Below are 27,069 nucleotides of genomic sequence, written 5' to 3'. Positions count from 1 at the left end.
TAAGCAAGCTTTCAAAGGTATATCCTTTAATGTACTCACATAGGAGGAAATGTGGTACTGTCACAGCTGGGAAGATGCTGAAAAATTTACTCAAGAAATTTCATATCATTCAGCTCAGATACAGGAACAAACATGACTTGTGTGAGACCTGGCAACCTCCCATTCATTTTTCAAAATAAAGCACATCTGAAACATTTTCGTGAGGCACGTAGAAATTGGCTCTTACTGTTTGCTAGTTATTGTGGTATTACCTAATCTCATCCAGTCAGACATTCAAAAGAAGGCCCATTTCCAAGATGCTGTATGATTCAGTGGATTAAGTACAGACTCTGATGTTTGACCCTCTGGTGCTGCTGACTTATTTGACAAACTCTTGGTAATATCAGTCAACATTATAATGTTTGAGTTTCAATAGGGGCTAATGGTTTACTTTCTTCTACCTCTAACATACACTGTTACCACTTAAGAACGAATTGCTGAAAAAGAAATAACATAATTCAATGAAAATGATAAAAATAATTGGAAGTTTATATACCCAATATTTATAAAAGAATATGAATGACTCAATTTCATCCCCACATGACTCAACTGCATGAATGAACTTTCTTACATAAGCAGTAACTCCCACACAAACATTCTTTTACCTCTTGTCTGATCTGTGAAATGGGCTTGCTGTGTGACGTTAAGCTCCACTGAAGTGAGGATAGTATCTTCCAGATTTGTGCTTTTGGTGTATGGCTAAAATCTTCTCCAAACATCCTCCCCACTCCCATCCCCTGACCCTGTCAAATTTGCTCTTTTGTTGGTGATGCTACTTAACTTTACCTACAGCAACTGTGACCCAGAATTGCATTTGTTAATTTTCATGTGTGCCTATCCCTAAACTTTACCCTTGCGTTCACTGGAGCAGGTAGAGGTGCCTGGTCCTCAGCTGCCTGCTCAGTGCATGAATACTGAATGGATGACTCTATACATCAACCATAGTATTTCATTGACCACTTACTTCAACATGGCTACATTATGACCTCAGACTTTTCATTTATGAAATGAGGATTTGGACTATTTAGCTAGCTAGTAAGAAAGATCCTTTATAGCTCTAAAATTTGACTCTATCATTTTATATATTATAAAACATACTAAATCTATATAACCTAAATTATTTGTGGGGCCTTGGTTTGGATGATGTGGGAAAATAGAAATTTGCTTGAGTTTGACTTATTGAACACTTATTGTTTAATATTTATTGGTGTATTTATATATATTATTGATTCAGAAAGTAATACTAAATGATGAAAATAATTATTTTATTTATAAAATATCTATTTATTTATAAACATCTATTTGATAGGATGGCCTCTGAAGGTTATAGTGAGAAATGACCAATTACCCACGTAATATACTTTCACAAAATTAAATAATGAAAAGAAATTAAAACAATAAACATCATACTAGTCATAATTGCTTGCACAAGACTGTTTTCCTGAGCACTGTTTTCCTCCATTCAGTGGAAATTTTCATGTCTGAAAGTTATTGTCAAGAATTTTGGTATATTGAAACTTCCAGGCAGATAGTATGGAATTGACTTTCTTTTAATACCAGATGATCCTTCTTATTATGACATGACAATGGGCTCCATTCTCTTTAAGCTACGGAGGGCTGGCCAGGATGGCTCTTGGTTTAGAGCCTTTTAAGGTGCTGAAAGCCTTGTTTCTCTTCTGCCTAGCCCTGACTTGCCTTAGGGAGCGCAAAGCTGCAGGGCCTGTTTAGCTGCTGCTATTTACATGTGCTGACCAAGGTTTACATCCCAACTGCTTATGTATTAGAACTCTTTGGTTGAGAAAGCACCTTTGAAAAATTCAGTTGTACCTGTTCCTAGAGATATTTATAGTTGAAATTCTTGCTTATTGTTCCTCCAGCTTCACTTTGGCCTCTTTTTATTCATCATTTGCCATCACTCTTACTCATTCATAACCCATACTAGGCACTTTCTGTTTGCGAAGCACTGTACTGGATCCTGGAGATAGAGAGCTAGAGATGTGCTTGTTCCCCACCTCTAAGAATTTACAGCCCAGTGTCATGTTGAGGAGAGCAGCCTTTGCAAGGCTGGTCCTTTGGTATTTATGCTCTCTGGACTAAAAAAAAGTGGTTTTTTTTTTTCCCAACCAGGAAATTCAAAACTAAAATAATGCCTTAGCGGCTATCAGCTTCTTGGTAACCAAGTTTCTAATCTTGTTTGCTACTACATTTGGAGAAGAAAAAGTTTTGTTTGATTGTAGAGCCTGATTCCTCCCTTTGTTAACCTCTACTGAAATCCTCTGATGAAATTATAAACTTCCTTTTTCCATTTATTTTTCTATATTACTCCTTAACAGTTATGGTTGTGGGAGAAAAACAACTCAGGTGTCTATTTGAAATCCATGGGATAGTTGGTAGAGAAATTATTCCAAGCTTTAGAGTTGAAATTGGAGAAGCTACTTAGTCTATTAATATAGCTAAGGCAAAAGAGAGGAAAATATCAGGACAAAACCCTTGCAAGGAGCCATAGAGATGATTTGTTTGAATCAAAGAGGTATAGTGGATAAATGGAATCCATCTGACATTTGATTTTGATAGTATTTTTTAAAAGCAATGAAAGTGAATGTTTTGATTCCCTATTGCTTCATAAAAGCCCCCTCACCCCCAAAACTTGGTGGCTTTATTTGGTATTTTGTTTAATTATTTGGGCTGACTGGGTTCAGTTGGGAGGTTCCTCTGTTCCACATAAAGTCCTTTGGGGCTGCAACCATTTGGGAGTACAACCGGCTGGACGTTCCAAGATGGCATACTTACATAGTGGACTGTTAATGTTGAAAGTTGGCAGGGAGCTCAGTTGGGGGTAGGGTGGGGCTTGATTATCCTCCATCCTCTCTGTATGGTTGCTTAGGTTTCCTCAGAGAATGAGCCTGGAATTCAAGAGAAGGAAGAGGATGCTGCCAGTCCTTTTAAAGGCACAGCTTTACTTCTGCCTTCTTCTATTGGTCAAAGCAGTCACAAGCCCAATCTGTATTCAAGAGGGTGGAGAAATAAGCTCCACCTTTCAGTGGGGGCAGTGACAAAGAATATGCCATTATCTTTAATCTACTATAACAGAGCTAACTGTAACTGATCAATGCAAAAGTTGATGTTTGACTAAAAATAGGGTCATTAAAAGACTAGAAATTGGAGCATGAGGTGTCTGCTGACTGCATGTGATATAATATGAGAAGTTAGCTGTATGATGTTCACATTTAGGAAGTCTCAAGGAAAGGTTATATTAGACCATTGGTTCTTAAATTTGAGAGTACTTCAGATTACCAGGAGGCTTGTTAAAACACAGACTACTGGGCCCCACTTCCAGAGTTTCTGAGTCAGCAGGTCTGGGGTGGGGCCTGGGAATTACATTTCTAATAAATTTCAAGATGATTCTAATGCTGCTACCCTTGGAACCATTCTTCTAGAACACTTGCTTTACATTGGGCAGACCCAGAGAAAATGAGAAAATAAAACAAGAAAAAAAAGGGAGCTATATTTTTCCTCTAGTGTATTTTAAAAAGCCTAGGACCAGTAATATAAATTTACATTTCAGGCCACATTAACATAGGTCCTTTATTTTTCTCAGGGTAATTAATTCTAGCTGCTTAACTTCAACCACTGAGATCTGTTTAGGTGACTGAAAGAAAGGTTTCTTCTCACTTATGTAAAGTCTGATGAGAGTCAGGTGGCTTCCCTCCATATGCCACTATACCATTTGTAACAGATGGTACTCAGTGTTGCTAAGGTAGGGGAAGAGACAGAAAGAGAGATGGAAGAGGCACAGTGGCTCTTATCTTTGCCTCAGCCTAGAGGTGATGCAGACTACTTCTCCATGGTTCATTGCTTAGAGCTAGTCACATGGCCTCAACTGAAGTGTAAAGGCAGCTGGAAATGAAGGGGAGCAAATGGATTGCTAGTTACTAGCACTAACTATCTGCCATAGCACACAACTCACTTTAGTGCCCCCTATTCTGTGGCCAGGCTCATCTGAAAGTACAACATGTCCATGAGCCCTTTAAAATGCACGCCTGTGTTTAAAGTTATTCCATATTGTTCAAATATTTTTATTATTTTAACAAATATTTATAAACTGTGAGTAATTTTCTGATTTTATTCCTAGTTTTCTGTGTGGCATTAGTCAGACTGTTTAATGACAGCACTATCTCAAGAGAAAATCTGCTTTAAAAACTCTCTTTTTCCCATATTACAAATAATCTGGTAAACTCTTATCACTCATTTTAGTTTTCTGTTAAAGAATGATTAAATAAGACACCATCTCCTTTTCATTGCTGATTTTGCCAAGACACATAATTCTTTAGGTAATTGTTAAAGTGTTTACTTAAGATGTTGGTGTCTAGACAGCTTGTGTAGATTGGCAACAGGGTGTTATCAGGACTTTAAAACTATCTTGTGGGCATTTTTGAATACAAAGGAATGAAATCTATTTTTATTCAGTCCACACAAATCCCATTATTAGATCGTATAAGAAAATGTGTTCCAGAATACTGTCAGTAAGAAACAACACACATTTTGGTTTAATTTCTTCATCAGATTCCTTCCTACTGCAGTTGCCTGCCTTTTCTTGGAAATCCTTTCTTATGATGTTGTTGCAAAAATTGACACAAGTGAGAGGACTGCCAGTCACATGGAGAATGTACACTTATGAGAAAGTGGTTCCTATTTTTCCTCTGTTGATGGGAAGACATTATTTGGCAGATAAATCCTCAGGAACACATCCAGTCTTGGTAGCTTTGGGGTACATTTCCATTTCAGTGTTGTCTCTTAAATTCTGCAGGCTTAATCAACACCTGTCATAAGTTGAAGTAACATGATTTTTTTGTATGAATGTGCTTGACTGGTAGCAGTTACTTGTCTTTGATAAGCTAAAATCGGGTTTATCGTGATTATTAGAAAGCATCTGAGTTATGTACATTGATACCTTATTGATGTGTTCTTACTTGATACTTAGAATCTTTGTGGCATTTTTTTCCTTTCCACAATTACTTAGTTGCTACCAGACAGGCAGCTTCTTTAAATTAATAAGTGAAAGATCAGCATTACTCTTCCCACTGAACAGATGAAGAAACTGAGACAATTTCATGACTAGTCCAAAGCGTCCTGGTGAGTCAGAGTCAGAGTTAGGATTAAACCTCAGTTTATATGCTCAGGCCAAAGCACTTTGTGTAATTCTGAAGTTAAATTCCTCGAGGCAGAGACACTATCTTAGTTTAATATTTGCTGCAACAATAGCATAATGTGCACTTATAAAAATTTGAGGTTCTTTAAATCAAGTTATCTGAGTGAGCCATCTTAAAAGTGGCTGCAATGCCCTACCTGGATGGGTGAAGAAATGTTTTAACTTTGAATATATAGAGAAAGCTGGTTAATGTAGTAGAGTAATGAATAAACAGCTAGAGTTGGAAGAAGCAGTCTCCAGCGAGTCTGTGACCTTGGTCATGGCACTTCAAAATTCAGAGCAGGTGTTCCCAAAGGTCTAAATTTCCATTGAAGAATGTTGAACATTTTATATTTGTGTAATGTAGGAACCTCCTTAGTTGAATCTTAATCCAACCGAAATTCTCATTCATGTAAAGATTTATTTTTAAATGGCCATTGCTGTGGGAGACTTCTTCCTTGGCTCTAGCTTGGCATATGAATCTCCTCTCTATCCTAGATCTGCTGAAGATGGCAGAAAGGAATTGAGGAATGTCACTTGGCTGTGAGGAGGCTGGTGTACAGAGCAGGCACTAACTTGTAAGGCAAGGCTCTCCCCACTACCCTGCCTCCCAGTCTTCACAGAGCTGGAGGCTGAACTCGAAACCACCTCCTCCTGCCCCACAACACATTACTGATGAATAGAAGAAGTCTTTGGGTGGGAAGGGTGTTTGGTAGGCTATTTTACTAGTAGCCCTTGAGTCCATCCCACCACCATGCATTTCACTGGTGTGTCATGGAATGAGTATGGGGGAATTTGCTTTTTCAGCTTCTTTCCCTTCCCCCACCCTTTTACCATATAAGAGAAAGAACATGGCATTGGCCTCATTGAAATGCAGCGGCACCTCTCTATTTCTCCAAGTCTGTGGAAGGGGCTTGATAAAATTCAAGGACAGAGCTGGGGGGCTAGAGTCCCTTTGAAGGGTTTTCTCTGCAGGGGTCCATGCTTATTTCTAAACATCACTGACCCAGAGGCTAGTTTCACATTCTACAAAATGCTCCAATAGAATGTGTCAGCAGAACCAGCATTGCATGTCTAGACAAAGAATTGATATTAGCATTATCAGCCAACATCCAATCTGTTAACTCTGTGTAAGCATTTGCTGTCTGTGCCTCAGGCATTTTTTGGCTTTAAATGAAAATTATAGCTCTAAGATTTAGATTTAGGTCTTTCAAAAGTTTCTTTCAAGGTAAGGATCACAGAGTAAACTTATTTCAAGATCAGATATTTTATTGATTAATATTGAAAGTTCGTTTATTTTTTTCTTCAATAAAATTGTCACTGAATCATCACTGTCTTCATTCTAGTTTATATTCATTATTTAAAGACATATTTATTAAATACCCGCTGTGAATTTGTGCAGGACATTCTGCTAGGCTCTGCAGATACATTGGTGAATATAGCAGCTAAGATTCCTGCCCCCTGGAGTTTACAGCTTAATGGGGGAGACTGACAGCAAACAGGAGTAACAGGATATTTCTGTCTCAGTTTCGGCTGAGGCACCAAAACAAGAGAACAAAACAGTGGTGTTGAGTTCCTTGGCTTTCTAAATTGAAGTGCTGAACTACCTCTGCAAGACTTGCAGAAACGGTACCTCAGAACTGGTTTCACCAGCCTGAGCTCAACATCCACCTCCACGGTATTGAAGAGAAGGCTCAATGTTCTGGGAGAGCCAAGAGAAGGTAAAGCAGGTTTCTTTGAGGAGAGTTGTTGCTGAGCTGTGTGGATACCTTCAGTGTGACCCCCCCTCTCAAACTGAATGGGGAGGAGGAGCTCCTAGGGTACCACTCAGAGAGATGACTGTGCTGTGTTCCCTGGAGTTAGGGGACTTGGGGAGTGAAGTCTGAGGTGGAGGCAGCAGAGGGAAGAGGTGTCTATACTGGAAATGGTCAACACTTTCAAAACTGATGGGGTAAGAATTGACACAGAGGACAGACCAGACTGGGTCATCTTGAAAATGGCTTGACAAATAGTACCACCTGGAGGGGTGAGGTGACCTCAGAAAAGAAATGGACCTCTCAAATGGGGAGGCAGAGTTGGAATGAGGTGGAAAGTTTTGAGGATCCCACCAGAAAGAGCATTGCCTGGTAAGGTAATTTGGGGTGAACATCTTCTGTGATTTGGTTTCTGAAAACCCCCCTGCAAAGGAGGCTTGGGAAATTGGTTGTCTGCCAAGTACAGAGGCACCAACACCAGATTACAGCCATATCTGACAAGGCCTATCTTCTCCTCTTCAGCTCCCTTCGCTTCTCTAACCTTAAAGGGCCATGCTAGCAAGATGGGCGGAGGTGGAGTGAGAAGACAGCTGACCAGGCTGCCTCCCCTACAAGCTTCCAAGCTCAAAGCAGATCTGAACTGGAGGAGGGGAGAAATTCTAGGTTAACTTGGGTTTGGAGTTTTGAAATTACAACCACCTGAGGAAAGGAACTACTTGTTTATGACCTGGTCATGACTGGGATAGCTACGGGACCTGGGGGAAATTTTCAACGAGCATCAGGGGAGAATATATGAAGGGAGCAGGTTTGAATGGGCAGAGGGAGGAGAGAATAAATCACTTTCTATTTGTGCCCTACTGATCCTGGGTCCTTTAATGCTGGTTATAAAAAAAATAATAAAGTGTAGAATTATAAACTGCTCTTTAAAGTCTAGTGGGGAGAGTGGTGCAGGGGGATGCTATTTAGGTAGGGCAGCAAGGCTGACCTCTATGGAGAGGATGTTTAATGAAATGAGGAGCCAGCCATTCTAAGTGTGTGGTGAGAGTTGGCGGAAGGGGATGCTCTAGGTCCAGGCAGAGGGAATGCATGTGTGAGGTTTATGCGGAGACAATATGAACTACATCCAATAAACATTTGGGTGGCTTCAACCAAGGATATTTTCATTCCCTGTGTAAGGCGCCAAACTGAGTGCTAGGCCTTCAAACAGGAAATGCTTCTTTCATTAAGGTTTGAAGTTTAATGGACCAATGTCTTAAAAAAAAAAACACTTTGATAAAGGGCAAGATCTAAAGGTTGCAAAAAGTGAAGAAGTATCTGTTTTCTGTCCCCAAGCTTCTAAAGGTACCAGGATAACATTCTCCTTTTCTGAGAATTGCTATGACAAACGGCCCCTCCTGGTGCACTGCCTGTCTTTTATGGTGTGTAAGGACAGCTGGGTGTGGAAACACAGAACTCTCCTGACTGTGCTCGGAGGGAGGGGAACCTCATAACTTGTTCTAGGGCTCTGTTTATATGTAAGGCTTAGAAAAGCCTACTGGTTGTGAGTGTGCTATCCAGAATAATAGAGCTGTAATGCTAACAAGTCTGTCGGCAGGGGCAGATGGAATTCCTTTCATTGACACACTGATTTGAAAAGTAGCTTGCCTTTGATGGCATGTTTGCACACTCAGAAATAAAAAGGGCAGAAAGATGAACCAGTGGCCTGGCAAAGTCCCAGGGAGAGTGGCTGCAGGAATTTGGACTCATCCTTCTAAAGCTAAGATCCCTGGCAGACAGTGACCTCAATGAGTGCCTGAGTGCCAGTGCAGAGTGGCACTTTCCCAGGCCTAGCTGGTTTCCGGCTGGCAGCCCGTCTCCACCAGAGGACAGAGAATGATGGAGCAGGGAGCAAAGCACCAAAGCCTGTGGGTGCTCCCAGGAGACCGGACTGACTGACAGCCCCTGCTTTCAAGGAACTGTCTCTGGTTGTAGATAGAACTTGCATAACTAACACATCCAGAAGTCACTTGCACTGAATCAACCCACGGAAGTGGAGGGAGAGACAAAATATGCTTCCTATGAACCCCAAGAAAAGATAGTGCAATCTAAATGACTGGAGAGTTCCACACCCTCCAGCACTTAATTTTATTTCTTTACTTTGCCAACAATCAAAATAGTACATGCTTAACAGAGAAACGACAAATAGAGAACAGTGTAAGGACTCAACTATTTTCCTTTTAAAAGAATCCTTTGTAAATAGAGAAGGGACTTCTATTTGTCCCTTAATCTGGAGGAAAGAATTTGTGTTATGTCTCTCCTCTTTTCCTCTTGGTGGGTGTTCTAGTTTGCGGGCTGCTGGAATGCAACACACCAGAGATGGATTGGCTTTTAATAAAAGGGGATTTATTTTGCTAGTTCTTCAGAGGAAAGGCAGCTAACTTTCATCTGAGGTTCTTTCTTACAGGGAAGGCTCAGGGTAATCTCTGCTGGTCTTCTCTTCAGGCCTCTGGGTGCCAACAACTTTCTCCAGGGTGATTCCTTTCTGCATCTCCAAAGGCCTGGACTGAGCTGCGAGTGCTGAGATGAGGTATGCCAAGCTGCTTGGGCTGTGCTACATTGTGCTCTCGCCTTTAAGCACCAGCCAATTAAGTCAAACATCATTCATTGCAGCAGGCACACCTCCTAGCCGGCTGCAGATGTAATCAGCAACAGGTGAGGTTCACATGCCATTGGCTCATGTCTGCAGCAACAAACTAGGTGCCTTCACCTAGCCAAGTTGACAACTGAATCTAACTACCACAGTGGGCAACAATTTGCCCTATTAAAACCCGTGCTGAATGGTCAATCCCAAAACACATTGCCCGACACGTAGAAAGTTGCTCAATAAACATATTAAAAATAAAATTGGAGGGATTTAGGAATTTCAAATTTAATAAAAAAAATTTTGGAATTAGGTGCCTTGTAACTAGTTGCCCTGCCAGTAACATATATGAATATCAGACCTTAAGATAAGCTCTTTGAAGCTCCTTGATTTACAAATACAGTGTGTTTCAAAAATCAGTGCTCAGGTTAGTATTGTGAACCTTGTATGCATTTTTTTCCCCTTGGCAGCACATTCTAGGAGAAAGATTCACAGGCTTTTGAGTCAGGCAAACCTGTGAGTAAACACCAGTCTTATAACCCTTAGACCCAGAGCCTAAGATCCTGTCCTAGATTCCCCTTTGGAGAGCCTGCTCTGACCCTCTCATCACCCCAGTACTCCTCTATAGGGAGGGGAGTCTGAAGGACACCCTCTGTCCCCATATTTCTAGACCATGTTCTCAGGACCTTGGAACCCCCTGCCCACACAGCTCAAAGCCTATTTCCAGGGACTGCTTCGTCCTGGACAAGCTGGCTGAGTTGTCCTCTCTTAAGACCGCCAGTCCTCTTATGGTACAGGATGGAGCCTGGCAGGGGTGGATGTGGGTGGGAGTAAAAGCACTGTAGGTCTTTGGGCAGGTAGGGAGGGAGGGGTTCCATCTGTGCTCCTGTTTTGGGTCCCCCAAATGTCAGGACTGAGCCTCTTGTGTCTGATGCTGGGTCATATGTTTGCTAGCTCTCTGACCTTTCTGAAGCTCGTTTTCCTCCTTCAGGAAATCTGTTTAATAATTTCTATCTTAGAGATTTTAAGGACCCAATTAGATAATTATATAAATATAATTATATGAAACATAGTAGGCAATTAATAAATATTTATCACTGTTATCAATCACAGCTAAAGTTTTCAGGCTAGACTAAACATGTCTGTTAAAGCCATCATATAACCTAAGTACATCACTAATTATATTATTAGCACTAACAGTATTTCAGGTTGTTGGTGATTGAATCATGCCTTTCACAAAAGACATGTTAAGTCCTAACCCCTAGTCTGTAGGTGTGAACTCATTTGAAAATAGGACCTTGAAGATCCTACTGGTTGTGTTTAAAAAGTATTTGCTTTTGGGTTTGCAGGCAAGACTTAAAACACTTAAATACATTTCTATAAAACACCCTCCCCCCCCCCCAAAAAAAGGTCCTACTGGGATAAAGCCAAACTGAACGAGGGTAGGCTTTTATCTATTATGACCTGAGTCCTTATAAGGAGACACCTGAGCCAGAGAAGTGAAGAAACCACAGGAGTTGACAGGAAGAGACAGATGGCCATGTGAAAGAATCAGAAACTGAGCCACCACCGGAACTCTACAGACTTTGGAAAACACATGGCCTGCTGATACATTGATGTAACCAACCGTAAGCCAATAAATTCAAGTTGTTGAAGCCAACCAGTCTGTGGTATCTGTGGTATTTGTCACCACAGCCCTGGCAATCTAAGACCCAGGTGCACTGTCCCTTAATTGAAACCCTGGAGACCAGATGTTTACAGAACTCAGAAATTTTTGGATTTTAGAAATATATACATAATCTACGTATTGCAATAAACCTAGACTATTTGGGGTAGTGCCATGTAATCGAACACATTAATGTTTCCACAACAATATGAATACTCACGATATATATGATAAAGACTATAAGCAGTCTCATGTAAATTCAGTCCAGTATTAAAAAATAAATGTTTTATTTTAGAACAGCTTCAGATTTGCAGAAATATCTGTAAATTCCCGTGTGTCTCCTGCACACAGTTCCTCTTATTAATAGCCTCTTACATTTGTAAGGTACATTTGTCACAATTAATGACCAATATTGATACATTATTATTAGCTAGTATTCATTCTTTATCCAGATTTCCTTAATTTTACCCTTATGTTCTATTTCTGCTCCAGGATCCCATCCAGGAAAACACACTACATTGAGTTGTGTACCTCTTGGCTGTCACAGTTTCTCAGATGTCCCTTGGTTTTTTTTTTTATGATCATTTTGAGGAGTACTGGTCAGTATTTTATAGAATGCCCCTCAGTTGGGATGTGTCTGATATTTTTCTTATGGTTAGGCTAAGGTTATAGGTTTTGGGGAAGAGGATCACTAGATGTAAAGTGTGTTCTTTTTACCACATTATATCAAGAGCACACACTATCAACATGATTTATTACTGTTGATATTGACTTGATCACCTGGTGAGGTACTTTTTGTCAGGTTTCTCCATTATAAAGTAATTCTACCCTCCCCACTCCTTCTTATCCTGTAATTTTTGGAAAGCAGTCACAGTGTGCAACTCATTCTTAAGAGATGAGGACTTATGCTCCACCATCTAGAGGGCACAGTATCCATATCAGTTTTTTGGAATTCTTCCGCACAAGAGATTTATCTCTTCCCTCTTGCAGATTAGGTTTTACTGTCAAATAGGTTAAGGAAATAGTTTTTTCCTTTTTAAATTTCAGTATTGTGGATAAGGGATAATAGACCAGAACTAGCATTATATGTAAAGTTGAAATGTCCTACTCCGTGCTTTCAGCCACTGCACTCCCCTGGAAACAGAGGAAGGTGAGTGGCTGTGAGCGATGGGAATCAGGGAACGGGTAATAGTCACCCCATGTGCTTCTGGTTTCCAGTGACCTGGGAGATGCCAGCCCCCCACACCTGGCTGGGCTGAATGTACCTAATGAGTTGTTTCTATACCTTCATAATAAATTCAGCCTGATGGGAATTAGGGTGATGGCCAAGTTGAGAGTACGTATTTTAAAAAATAATACACACTTTCCCATTCATGCATTTGTAGCGCCTTTTTTTTTTTTTAATTAGAGATGTAGGCTAACAGAAAAATCCTGCACAAAATGCAGAGTTCCCATATAGGTCCCCCCTCATACACACAGTTTTCCCTACTATTAACACTTTGCATAAGTATGAGACCTTTATTATAATTGATGAAGCATTATTATAATTATACTAAACTACGGTCTGTAGTTTACATTAGAGTTCACTGTTCTGTATAGTCCTATGGTTTAAAAATTGTTTTATTCTGGTAACATATATATAAAATTAACACCACTGAATTGTATATTTGGTTGTGGTTACAAGGTGGCAATTTTAGGTTTGTCAGGCCTTTTTGAACATCTGTTTTTCAGAGAAATTCTTGAATCCGGATTATTCAGGACTGGAGGAGATTTGTGTAGATGGAAATCTAGGTGATTCTTGTCCTTAGAACGACAGAGTCACCTGCCACAGTTACTGAGGGACTGACTTCCTGTGCGTTCCTACTGCTCTCTCAACTGTGCAATACTTGCCCCTGGGCAGTACAATTTGCCACTTAGTCTCAAACCAAGTCCCCTTTCTTCTCATCTGTTCTCTCCATTCTCTCCTCCCAGATATGTGAGACCCGTTCAGGATTTTTATTGTTCAATTCTAGCTCCGCTGTGGTCTCTATGTGACTGATCAAATTTGCTTCTACCCAGGGGTGATATTCAAAATATCTGAGAATCTGTGCCCTACCACTGCAGCTACCTTCCTCCGTGCTAGTCCAAGGAGAGGGGCCAACACAAAAGTGTTGGGATATTTTAACATACAGGGACATTAAAATCGTTATTAAATGTATTTTGTGTCATATGCTCATTGGAAGATTTAAAAATAAAACCTTACCTCCCAGAATTAAGCCCTAGCACCCATTTACCGATTACTGGCCTACTGTTTATATGCTCTTAGGCATGACTTTCCAACATGCAGAGTTGCTCACTGAAGTCTCAAAAAGAAATTCATTTAATTAGGGCAGCACTGCCACCTAATATTAACATGTTGCTTACCCCTGAAATCTAACAACCTATGTCATTATGACAGTCTTAGGGCCGGCTCCCAAGGAAACCTGAGCCCTGGGCAGCACCGGGAAGCTGCTGAGAATGTATGTGCAGTCAAGTTTTTCCTACTTCAGTTTTCAAAAGAGCACCTGTCAGAAAGTTTCTCTTCTCTTGAGTTCCCTTGATCCCTCTTCAGGTCATGACTTCATTCCCTATAATCTCATGCATCTATTTAGTGTAATATAGGTGATCCTATCTCTCCTACCTAATTTATAGGAGCAATGTGGATGTTTAAAAAAACAGTACAATCTTCTGAGGGAAAAAAATGGTTTGTGTAATTTAGATAGAAGTAATCTTCAAATAACTCCCTGAATTTGAGCTTCATGTAGGGGGAAATAATTAAGCCTATTGGCGTTGAAGAAATAAAATATTTCAAATCACTCTTTGACTTTGGTTGATTATTCTTTTTTTTTTCAAAGTCCAAAAATTAAACATATTGATGGGCTAGATAAATAAGTTTATTATTTACTATCTGGTTATGCTATTTGGTGAATTAATGGGGATTTCTTAGAGACTTTATATTCAAAGTCCCCCTGGGGTGTAAAAACCCTCCAAATGCAATTTCTATGGTGCCTTTTGGCTGAATGTCACTAGATTTAATTGCTTGTGAGAAAGTTCTGTAAGCTGCTTTTGTCAATCTCCTCTACCCATAAAAGTTATTTGATCACTTAAGCATTATGATACATTTTATGTATTTACCATTAAGCTAATATATTATGTGTACTATAAAGCTGTTTGTATAGTTCATTTGGAAATTTCTTGCATACTACCTTGTGAAAAATCTACTGCATCTTGAATTGTTTTCAAATAGTTAATTGTGATTTACATTTTCATAGGCTTATGGTTTTAGTTATATAACTGTTAAGGTCAAGAATTTTAAAAGGTTTATTCTCTACATACAACAGAGCCTTTTACTTAACTGATTTTTGGGACCAGAAAGATCTGGAATTTTGTCCTGTTTTGTCCCACCTGTGTGATCACCAGCATGCCACTGAACTTTCATGGGCCCGGGTTATCCCATCTGTGAAGGAAATGGTTGGTGAAGATAATTTCTAAGATTCCCTCTGGCTTTATAATTTGGATCATTGGATTAAGTTGGAGAATCTAGATGGATATTCACAGATTTTGGGAAGTCTGTCCTAATTTGATCATGAATGTTTGGAAAAACCCGTTTCAGAATACTTCCCGGGAACAAAAGTATATTCACTAGCTTTAGGGTCCTGCCAAAACCATTTTTCTATGCATAACGTACAGTGCTACAAGGGGTGACACTCGGGGACACCAGACCCACAGCATGAAAGCAGCAGGGGACTGGTTACACATTGGAATCATGAGACTATCAGCAACAGCATTATTCATAAAGGGAACCTCAGCTTAAAGCTGAGTTCAGTAGTTTTTAGACCCAATGAGTCAGTGATTTTCCTGTTGCATTATGTTAAAAATCTTTATTTTATTTTCCAATCTTTTATGCGTAAGTCATAGGGTTTAGAGAAATAAACTTTTAAAAAAGTACTAACCAAAATGTAATATCCTGTAAATATATCATAAACAGATTATTGCATTTTATTTATTCAAGCAGGCGGATTTAGGACACAGCAATAATAAGCGTTCCTCTTAAGAATAATTTTGATCAAGGAAGTCTTCCATCGGTTCCGTGTATAATATTTACTCTTTTGGCTTTCCCAGAGTAAAAATTGCACAAAAGAAACAAACTACAGCTCTTGAAATATAATACGAGTCCAAAAAAAAAAACCACAAAAACTGGCATGACAATGCAAACTACACTTAATAAGATCCTACCACCCCTAGGCGGCCACCCATAGCCAATCTATATCCTGGAAAGGCTTATGACTAAGAGAAGAGAGAAGAGACATTAAAAGACTCAGTCATGGATTTTTAATATGTAAGCACAAACTGATCCAGGGAAGACTTAGAGAAAATTTTATTCCAGTGCCTTTTATTGTTTTTTATCATAGAATCTGTCTGTCAGCAACAGCCTTTGATTGCTCCTTTAGACAATCTGAAAGGCTAGGAGGATCCTTGTTTAACCAGTTTTTAATAATTGCATCTCTATACCACCCTCACTATCATTTCATTTGCTTTCAGAGTGAGAGATTTTTATGCGTAAGATGTTATATTTAAGAATCTGTAACATATAATTAAAGGGGGTACAGTTATTATATAGGAAATCAAAAATCAAAAATCTTATACTTCACTTCCTAGAAAAGACCATAAATTTCAGCTTTCCCACAGCAGCCCCCTTTCCATGGGTGATATTGTTATAACACCAGTGACAACACATTTGACATTTTGTGTGCAAGATGTTTTATATTTGCTATATAGAAAATGCTAATGTGCAGTAAACATTAGTATCTAAAATGTAGGCTGATTTAGACAGGGCTGCAGTTAAACATGAGGGAAAATTCCCCTTGAAAAAAATTGATAAATGTGTATTTCATGAAAACGTCATCACTAATTTAAGTGGATAATTCTTTTTGGAAAAAGAATATAGATAAATGTCTTTTTTTGTTTGTTTATTTCATGTTACAGGGTTTGTGTTAAAAGTTATATTAATTACCCAATCGCCATTAATGCTTAAACTGACTTAGCAGCACTAATAAGTTTGCATTTTGTGATCCTATGTTGTACAACCCAGCTATTTGGCTTGCCAGATATGTTCTAACTGGGAATAGGCAAAAATTTTGGAGCCAACTGGAGTCTGATATAGGTTTTCCTCTAGGCTTAAAAAGAAAATTGTTAAATTATGAAATTTCATCTGTGGGGAATATACTGTATTGGATCGATTTCTTAATGTTATAGCTGCAGCATGTTCATGGCTTAACAAGAAAGGGCTAGTGATTTGGTCAAAGGGTTTACATCCTTGCTTTTTACAGTTTGAGTATTTGGGAGACTCTCAGGGTGGCAGCCTCTCTTCAAGCCTTCTTCCTCCTGATTAGGTGTGCAAGTGTGGACAGGTCTAGCCTCATCTGTGGGGACAGTAGTGGTTCTCCTTATAATGTTATTTTCTCCTGATTATTGCCTTTATTCGATTTTTTAAATTACAAAACTAATTGCTTATTTTAACAAACAAAACAATGCAAGTTATATATATCAGAAAAGGAAAGGAGAGGAGGGAAGCTAATAGCCTCCCACTGTCTCCAACCTGAGGACACTGGTGCTCTTATTCTGTTGTGTATCCATCTAGCCCTTTCCCACACTTACGCAAACATACAGATAAATAGATGCATCTGCAGACTTTTTTTTTTTTAATCAGGACCTGGTATTTATTATCAAAGTCAAACTGGATGTCCAAAAAATGCCACAACTACAAAAAAATTATGCACATTGCAATCTCAACAGTCAACTGGAACCCCAGTCAATAAAAAAAGTAATTCAAAGTGCTCCCCAAAACAGCTGGATTTTCAAAACATCTTTATATATCCAGCCAACAAATTAAAATGGTTATCAAGAAAAAATACAAATTGAGAGGTGTAGGGTCAATGTTTAAAAAGGCAACTGCTTTAACATTTCTATCGATTTGAACATAGTCTCTCGTACACACAGCTTTATCCCATTCATCCTCCGGCAGGCTCTCTCAACCACCTCTGGCTACTTAAACTTAACCACACCACACCCTTGTACTCCCCATTCTACATCCTGATGTCAGCATCCAGCACATGGCCACATTCATTGAATTTGTCTTTAACATTTTCCATGTAAAACCAAGTGGAAGATTTATCAAAAATAACTGGCAGACCTTTCTGGCCACCCCAGGAGCATGGGCTCCAACTCCACCAAATGAACTGGCAATGCTTTCTCCAAAATTGCCATGCTCCATCTTGATGGTGTGGTCAAAGTTGGCACCACCACCATTGTCACCACTGCTGCCCCTGACCAGGCCCATTCTAGAACTCAGAACAGGGCTCATGCGCTTGAGGTTGTTGGTGCCCAGATGCTTCAGGCCAGTGGCCATGCCAGCTATCACAGAGACCATGCATTCTGGTCAGGACCCATGCCTGCAGGCACCATGGGTTCCATGTTCAGGCCCATGCTTTCAACGCTAGAGCCTATGTGCTCCACCAAACCCATGCTGTCCATGACCAGGCCTATGCATTCTTTCTTGGAGCCCACACAATCCATGTCATGAACCAGGCCCACATCCACGCACTCCATGCTGACACCCCCAATGCAGTCAATGCTGGGGCCCATCCTCTCCATGCCAGGGACGCTGCCTCTGCCTTCACTGTTTATTCTGCTCATGTTCATCCCAGATCCAAATCAACCTGTATTTTCCATACACCACCAAAGGGTCCCACCATGTCTTCCATTTTATTTATCCCAAATCCTATGCCTTCCATTCATTCTTGCAGATCCTGTGTTTCCCATTCCAAAGCCTTTATTCAGGTGATTGACATGAATAGGCTGCCCTCCTGGCCCCAACCCCCAGACAGTACCACCAAGTCCATGAGGAAGTTGTTGGGGATGTTCAGGAGGGAAAAATCTCCCTTTGGTAAGACCCACTTATCTATTTTCATACACACTGGACTATCAAATAGCAGCTGGCAATTAAACATAGATATAGCTTGCACAGCCTCAATGGACTGTTGAAAAGTAACGTCTGTTCCATGACTTTTTTTGTCTTTAATCTCAAGAATGTCTGCTGGGACCACAATACCAGCCATACTGCATAGTTTCTTTATAATCCAGATTTGCTACAAATGCTGCGTGTCCAAGTCTTCTAGCCCATAATGCATGGGATGTCTGGATTATTTAGGATACCGTGTGGGATACTGGGTGGGCTATTAATCATACCTGGACTATCTGGCCCCATAGCCATCCCACCAGTCATAGCTATCACCTTTTGCATGCTTTCTTGGCATGTTCAGCATAAGGGATATTCTTTGACTTTCAGTGTTCTTTGCACTCAGACTGTGCCTGTTTAGGAGTCCAGTAGCTGTGTTCATGCTCTCTTCCATCTTGAATTCAATAATAGCACATCCCCTTAACTTTCTTTCAATATTCATTAAGAGCTCCACCTATGTTATCTCACCAACTTTTTCTTTAACCCTATCTTTAATTGACAGCCTTTTCACATCAAAAGGTATGCTTGTAATGAAGGCTCTGTATCTTTTAGTTGCATTGGCATATGGCTCAAAGTGATTGTCTCCTCTTTTTTCTATTTTCTTCCTTCCTCTTCTTACTCTGAGTAGGACATTCCCCTATATCCTTGGAGCCCAGAGTTCCACTGCTATGCCTGGTGCACCACTCTCCTCCTCCATTTTGTGCTCTGTGGCCGCCACCTCGGCTACCATTTGGACGCCTGCTGCCATTGCCTCTCCATCTGGGCTTTGTGTCCATATACAGGTTATTGTTTTGTCCTTTACAGAATTGAGATAAAATACTCATTGCTCCATAAACTTCATTTTCTGGTCATGATATAACCTCTCTTATATCAAGAGATAAAGATATACTTCAATGTTTTTGTGCGCTACAGTTTAATCCACTTTAAAAAATAATTTTAAACTTTTTTATTTACAGAATGTCATTTGATTTTTTTGTCCCTTTTTTAGAGAACTTGTGGGTTTACAGAACAATCATGCATAAAATACAGGGTTCCAATATACCTGGGGCAAAGAGGGGACAACCAAACTCCTATAAACACTGGAACTCCTAAACAACTAACAAGCAAAAGCCCAGGGCAAGACAGAGGATTAGTAAAACAGGGAAAAGCCCGCACAGCACATTCACCTTGGGCAGACCCCGTCTTCCAGTTATGTGGAAAATGTGTTACAATTGGTGGTAGCACATTTTTATAATTGTACTGTTAAAGTTCACGGTTTAACTCAGGGTTCACTGTTTGTGTACTGTAGTCCCATGAATTTTTCTTTAAATTTTGATTGTTACCATTTATACAATCAAACTTTTCCCCTTTTAATCATATTCAGGTATTTATTTCAGTGCTGTTAATTTCATTCACAAAGTTGTGTAATCACCACCACCATCTATTGACAAAACATTTTCCATTAATCCAAATAGAAACCCTGCACACTTTAGGAACCCTGTACGTTTTAAGACTTAACTTTCCATTCCTTTTCCCCACGCTATCCCCTGGGAACATATATTGTAGATTCTGACTCGATGAATTTGCTTATTCTGATTCTTTCACATCAGTGAGATCTTACAATATTTGTCCTTTTCTATCTAGCTTATTTCACTTAACATGATGTCTTCAAGATTCATCCATGTTGTTGGATGTATTAAGACTTCATTCCTTTTTTAAGGCTGAATCATATTCCATTATATGTACATACCACATTTTATTTATCTACTCACTGGTTGATGGACACTTGGGTTGCTTCCATCCTTTGGCAATTGTGAATAATGCCACCATCTCCACTGGTGTGCAAGTAACTGTTCAAGCATCTGCTTTCACTTCTTTTGGGTTTATACCTAGTAGTGGGATTACCAGGTCATATGGTAGTACTATTCTTAGTTTTCTGAGGGACAACTGTTCTGTTCGGTACTTTAACATTTTTCTATCTCTTTCCTTAGACCCTCATATTGTTCATTTATTGTTTCCCTCATATTTTGTAATTCTTTCTCTGTACTTTCCTTCATCTCCTTAAGAATTTTTAGCAATATTTTAAAAAAGGTTTTATTTGGTATGTCCCCATTCTTTGTTAGTATTTTCTGTATTTTTAACCTCTACCTTTGGATGGGCCATCATTTCCCATTTCTTTGTTTTTCTTCTACTCATTTATTGCACACTGTACATTTTAGTATTTTAAAATGCTAACTTCGGGATTTACTTCCTGGGATGCTGTTTCCGGGTTTTGTAACCAGCTGGTGAGAAGACAGATTTTCTTGGGCCTCAGCCTTGCTATCAGGAAGGTCTGCCCAAGGTGAATGTGCTGTGCAGGCTTTTCCCTGTTTCACTGGCCCTGGGCTTTTGCTTGTCAGTTGTTTAGGAGTTGCAGTGTTTATAGGAGTTTGGTTGTCCCTTCTTTTCCCCGGGGGGCATCTTCCCTCTCCCAGGTATGTGAAGCTGTCACACCTTTGTCCCAGACTGTCCACCTCTATGATTACACTCCTTCATTCTCTCATGCTGCTTCTCCCCGGAGGGCACATTCTGGGATGAGAGTCATCCTAGATGACTTCGGTCTTTTCTAACCAATACAGGGCCAAGGACTCATGAAGGGGGTTCAGATCTGCCCCCAAAGTGCCCTGGGGAGGGGTCAAGAAGCTTATAACTTCTCCAATAGCTCCCTAAACCTAACTTCCCTGGCCCGCCCAGCAAATGCAGCCCTTCAGCTAATGTTCCCCCACAGCCCTGAGGAAGAAGCTGTGTCTTTAAATCTCTGCTGCCTCCACCCATGTCCAGAGAGGGTTGAAACAATGGCTTCTGCTGCTTTTGTTGGGCTGGGGTTCAAACAAATCCTGCCCTCAGAGCTTGGACATAGCGATCTGAATTCATTAATCAAAAGCCGTGATCAGTGAACTGCTGTGCCGACCCACCCCTGTTCTTGAAGAAGAGGATTGCTGTGTCCCTTGCTGTCAGCAGCTAGCCAGAGACCGGGCCTTGTGGTGACTTTCTTTGAGGGAAGGTGATGGGCACCTGTAGCTGCCACTTGAAGAGAGCAATTTATAGTTCTTTACCATAATTTATCAGCCTCTTCCTCCAGCTCTTCCCTGGAGAAACAACTATGCTCAAAATAGTTGTTTCAGACAGTTCCTGCCTATATAATAGTTGTTTTGGTGAAAGACCTGAGTCTTAGAACTACCTACTCTGTCATGTACCCCAGAAGTCTCTGTCATGTGATTTTTACAACATAAAAGTTTATTGAGCATCTATGTGATGATGTTAAGAATTACTGATTGCATATGTAGAATGGAATGATTTCTAAATGTTGTGTTAATTTCTTTTTTTCTTTAATTAATAATAAAAAAAAGTTTATTGAGATATAACTCAATACCCTTTTAAAGTGTAAGATTCAATGATTTTACATTAAAGTATAAAATTCAATGATTTTATTATCCCAGAAAGAAACCCCATACATTTTAGTAGTCCTCCCCATTCCCTCCTCTCCAGCCCCTGGTAATCACTAAATAATTACTTTCTGTTTATAAGGATTTACCTATCTTGGACATATAATATTAATGGTATCATATAATATGGGCCTTTTTCTGTTTAGTTCTTTCTTTAGCATAGGCTTTTGAGGTTCACTATGTTGTGGCATGTAATAGTATTTCATTACTTTTTATGGGCTGAATAATATTCCATGGCATGGATATAGTACATTTTGTCTATCCATTCATCAGTTGATGGAAATTTGGGTTGTTTCCACTTTTTGGCTGTTATGAATAATATTGTTATGAACATTTGTGTACAAATTTTTGTGTAGACATATGTTTTCAATTCTCTTGCGTATATACCTTGGAATAGAAATGCTGGTTACATGGTAATCCACATTTAATATTTTTAGGAACTGCCAAAATGTTTTCCTAAGTGGCTGCATCGTTTTACAATTCCACCAGCAATATAGGAGGATTCCAATTTCTCCACATTGTCAATATAGGAGGATTCCAATTACTCCAAGTTGTCAAAACTTGTTATTGTCTATCTTTTATTTTAGCCACTCTAGTGGATGTGAAGTGGTCTCTTGTGGTTTGATTTGCATTTCTCTGTTGACTAATAAAGCATTGAATATTTTTTCATGTACTTATTGACCTTCTTTATTATTTTCTTTAGAGAATTGTTTATTCAAATCCTTTGCCTATCTTTTACTTTAGTTGTCTTTTATTGTTGAGTTGTAAGAGTTCTTTATATATTCTGGACACTAATTCTTACCAGATATATGATTTCAAATATTATTTCCCATTCTAGGCTGTTTTTCACTTTCTTGAAAGTTTCCTTTAAAGCTTGAAGGTTTTTAATTTGGTTAAAGTCCAATTCATCTATTTTTTCTTTTGTTATTTGTGCTTTTGATATCAATCTAAGAAACCATCACCTAATTTAAGGTGATAAAAAGTTAGGGTAAAGGATGTTATGAATTTAGTTAATACCACTGATTTGTACATTTGAAAGTGGTTAATATGGGAAACTTTTAATTGAACATATATAAGTACTGTAAAATTAAAAAAAAAATAGTCTAATCCAAAATCATGATAATTTACTCCTGTGTTTTCTTCTAATAGTTTTATAGTTTTACCTCATATTTAGTTTGATGGTCTATTTTGAGTTAAATTTGTATAGTGTGAGGTAGGGACTCAACTTCATTCTTTTGTATGTACATATTGTTGAGTCATGAGTTCTTCATATATATAATTCTTTTGGATGGTATGGTAAATAGAATTATTTCTATTTCATTTTCTAATTTCTCATTGCTAGCGTATAGAAATACAATTGATTTTTGTACATTGATCTTGTATTCAGCAATCGTGCTTGAAATTATTTATTAGTTCTAATAGTTTGTGTGTGTGAGTATTCCTTAGTTTTTTCTATTTAAAAGATCATGTCATTGGACAATATAAATCATTTTATTTCTTCCTTTTCAATCTTGATATCTTTTATTTTTCCTGCCTAAAAATTCCACTACAACATTGAATAGAAATGGTGAGAGCTGACATCCATGGCTTGTTCTTGAGCTTAGGGAGAAAGAGTCCAGTCTTTCACTATTAAGCATAATGTTAGCTATAGGTTTTTTCCATAACTGCCTTTTACCAGGTTGAGAAGGTTTCCTTCTATTTATACTTTGCTAGGTGTCTTTATCATGAAAGGTGTTGAATTTTGTAAGGTGATTTTTCTGCATCTGTTGAGATGATCATGTGGTTTTTGTACTTTATTCTATTAACATGATATTTTAAATTGATTTTTGTATGTTAAATCAACTCCGCATTCTTATGGTACTAGATCATGGTATATAATTCTTTTATATGTTGCTGGATTTGGTTTGCTAATACTTTGTTGAAGATTTTTGTATCTATATTCATCAAAGGTATTGGTTTGTAGTTTCTTTTCTTATGTTACCTTTGTCTGATTTTGACCTCAGAATGAATTGGAAAGTGTTCCTCTTACTCTATTTTTTGTAAGAGTTTGTAAACTTTTGGTGTTAATTCTCCTTTCAGTGTTTAGTAGATTTTGACAATGAAGTCATCTGGGCCTGGCTTTTCTTTGTGGAAAGGTTTTTGATTACTAAGTTGATATCTTTGTTTGTTATAGGCTTATTCAGATTTTCTATTTCTTCTTGGGTCAGTTTCGGTAGTTTGTGTCTTTCTAGGAATCTGTCCATTTCACCTAGGCTTTCTAATTTATTGGCTTTCAGTTTTCATAGTACTACCTCATAGTGCTTTTTATTTATGAAAATCAGTGGTGATGTCTCCTCTTTTATACCTGGTTTAGTAATTTGAATTTTCTCTCTTTTTTTCTTTGTCAGTGTGGCTAAATGTTTTTCAGTTTTGTTGATCAAAGAACCAACTTTTTGCTTCATTGATTTTTTTCCTGTAGATTTTCTATTCTGTATTCAGACTTCAACTATTGATGGAATTCAGGCTGCTTCCAATTTCTTGCCATTATAATCAACATTATAATAAATTTCTTTTTTTAAATGCTTTATAAATGTTTCCTTCTATTCCTAGTTTTCTAAGTGTTTTTATCAAAAAAGGGTGCTGGATTTTCTCAAATGTCTTTTTCTGTATCAGTTGAGATGATCATGTATTTTTTTTTCCTTCATCCAGTTAATGTGGTTTAGTACATTAATTGATTTTCTTATGTTGAACAACCTTTGCAAGCCTTGGATAAAGCCCACTTGATCATGGTGTATAATTCTCTTAATGTGCTGTTGGATTTGGTTTTCTAGCATGTCATTGAGAATTATTGCATCTATATTCTCAGGAGATATCAGCCTGTAATTTTCTTTTACATGGTATCTTTACCTGGCTTTGCCAGGAAGGGCATCTGGAACTACTTCCAGGGCTTCATAAAGCTTTGCTTTCTTTAATCATCTCCTGCCCAGCAAATGCAGCCCTTCAATTGTCCTCCACAGATCTGAGGGAGTGTAGAGTCTAAGCCTCCTCCACCACCTTTGTCAAGAGCAGGTTGGAACAATGGCCACCCTCAGATTCAGGCCCCCAGCAATCCAAAGCACTCATCATAAGCAGTGATCAGTGATAGGCCCATGTGCTGCCCCTTGCTTCTTTGAGAAGCTGATTTTCATGTATGTCTCTTTCTAGTGTCAGCAAGCTATGCCAGGGGCCGAACTCTGCTGCTGTGTGCAGTGAGAGTGGAGATTATATTGTTTAACAGAGATTCTTTCATAATGTGTCTTCAAACTTAGAGCTGTGGCATCCAAACTTCTCTGCCACAGACCATTTTGTAAATCATACTAAATTTGAGGAATATGCTATTATATTACTTGCCAATTTAAGTGGAACTTTTCACTTCCCAACATATTTGTCCTATAATAATTAAGAGTTGGTCATATATGTGAGTTGAATCTAAGCAGTGTAGTTTTGTGGTTAAGCAAATTATTATTGTTGTTGTTATTATTATTATTATTATTGAGATAATAGAAATACACTTAGTTTAAAAAGCTGCTGTGCACTTTACTGACAAAGTCTATATATCACTGGAGCACCTACAGATTGCTCTAAAGATAAGCTTCAAATGAACACAAACTTTCTACTTTTGGAGAGAAGAAAGGAATCCAGTTTTAAGCTTCTGTCCCTTTAAAACCAAATGTGAGGTGGGGAAGGACGTGGCACTTTTGATTATATGTTGAAACTGCATAAATTCCTGAAATCCAAGAGAATATTGCACTCTGCTTCTTTGTGCAGAATGCTTACATGAGCGCTCACAGGAACCAATCCAGAAGCGAATTGCTGCTGATAATAACTGACAGCGTGAATTACTGCACTATTAGAGACTCTGCCAGGATCTGCCCGTATGATCTCACTTTTGCTCATATGGCAAGCTGAATTTGTGCGTGTTCTAGAACCAGCCTCCTGAGTTCAGGGAACAGCAAGATCTCTCAGCAGTGGTTTGACAATAGCCAACACCTTTGAAATGTATCAGTGTGACATCTCATCAGCTCATTCTTATAAAATTGGAGAAGGTTTCTCTTTGCTGAGTCTATGACCCTAGTCATGTAAACTCCCGTAGAAAAAGGAGAAACTGACTCATCTGTTTATTTGTCATGTGAAAACCAGACAAGTCAGTGAATGCTGAAGATGACATCAATTTCTCCTCAGCAAGCTGACCTGTCTCTGGGTCTGCCACTCTCTGTGGTCCATTTGGAGACATTCTGCTGCTGATAATTGCCCTGTTGAGTCATAACAATCTTTAGAAATTCTCCTCTCATTTGGAGTGACTAAGAACACTGAAAGAACTATACTCTTCATTAGAAATACTGTATTGAGCTGAAATAATATATATATATATAAAATTTGAAATGCTCTAGAGATGAATTTATATTTATCAATGCCAACATAATCGAGATCACTAAAGTAATTCACCTATGAAAAGAACTCCTCCCAAATCTACATGCCTGGAAAGAAAAGCAGGAAGTTCTTCCAAAGATGAAGTCATAGACCAAATATCCACAACCCAAGATCGATTTTGGGATTTCCTCCTTAATTTTACCCCATTATAAAACTCACCTAAATAGTACCAAATTGCTGGGGGAAAAACACCCCCAAGTAACCTCAGACTTTGATGTCTTTGCCCACCATTAGCAATAAAATGTATAGTTTCTGGGAAGGCATAGATCTGAGGTCTTGAACATTTTTCTTGGCAAATAAAAAGCCTTCCAGGTTATCTTTAAAGGCCCATTAATTTTTAATTCTTAAGTCTGCACATGTTTTCTGTTAATAAGTTGGAATCTTAAGATTGTTATTCATTCCTTTATTTATTTACCTTAGAAAGTACTCAGTTCTCCTGGAACAATGTTCTCTTTGAAGATGGGTGCTATTAAGATAAAGAGAAAATAGCGTTTCTTTCTTAGGCCTACATTGTACTTTCTCTAAAAGGAGTGTTGGACTTTAGCCCTTGCATAGTCTTTTTTTCTGAGTTAATACTGTTTTATTGGTATCATAGGGGTAATGGGCATATAGAGGAATGAGCACTTCTCTCTCCACTTGGAAGAACCATAGGCCTCTCCCATTCAACAGGTTCAAAACAGAACTGATCACCTCTTGCTCCTCCTTCTGTATTTCTAATGTTAATGAGAACCTCACTTTCCACTGGAAAAGCAAACGGAGAAATCTCAGGTGCTCTCTTGGCCCCTTTTTGTCCCTGTATATCACAGCCGAAGCCTATAAATTCCAACTCAATCTGTCTAAATCTATTCTATAT

The 27,069-nt window shown here is 38.8% G+C and overlaps 1 protein-coding gene, 2 long non-coding RNA genes and 1 pseudogene across 5 annotated transcripts in view; 2 read left to right on the top strand and 2 right to left on the bottom strand.

The window, feature by feature from the left end:
* Positions 1–27,069, top strand: part of LOC143665564 (uncharacterized) — a 398,448-nt gene that overhangs the window by 205,754 nt on the left and 165,625 nt on the right. The window lies entirely within an intron of this gene.
* Positions 1–27,069, top strand: part of LOC143665565 (uncharacterized) — a 302,502-nt gene that overhangs the window by 204,434 nt on the left and 70,999 nt on the right. The gene's annotated exons all lie outside the window — the stretch shown is intronic.
* LOC143665559 (uncharacterized) overlaps positions 14,664–27,069 on the bottom strand; it is a 51,779-nt gene continuing 39,373 nt past the window's right edge. The window contains exon 4 of the long non-coding RNA XR_013167055.1: positions 14,664–14,742. This is a non-coding gene — a long non-coding RNA (uncharacterized LOC143665559). The remainder of the gene's footprint in view (positions 14,743–27,069) is intronic.
* LOC143665768 (heterogeneous nuclear ribonucleoprotein M pseudogene) lies at positions 17,155–19,051 on the bottom strand (annotated as a pseudogene).

The sequence above is a fragment of the Tamandua tetradactyla genome, chromosome 21 (genome assembly GCF_023851605.1).
Source record: "Tamandua tetradactyla isolate mTamTet1 chromosome 21, mTamTet1.pri, whole genome shotgun sequence".
Lineage (NCBI taxonomy): Eukaryota > Metazoa > Chordata > Mammalia > Pilosa > Myrmecophagidae > Tamandua > Tamandua tetradactyla.
The sequence above is the reverse complement of the archived record's forward strand: the minus strand, read 5'-3'. Positions and strand labels throughout refer to the sequence as shown.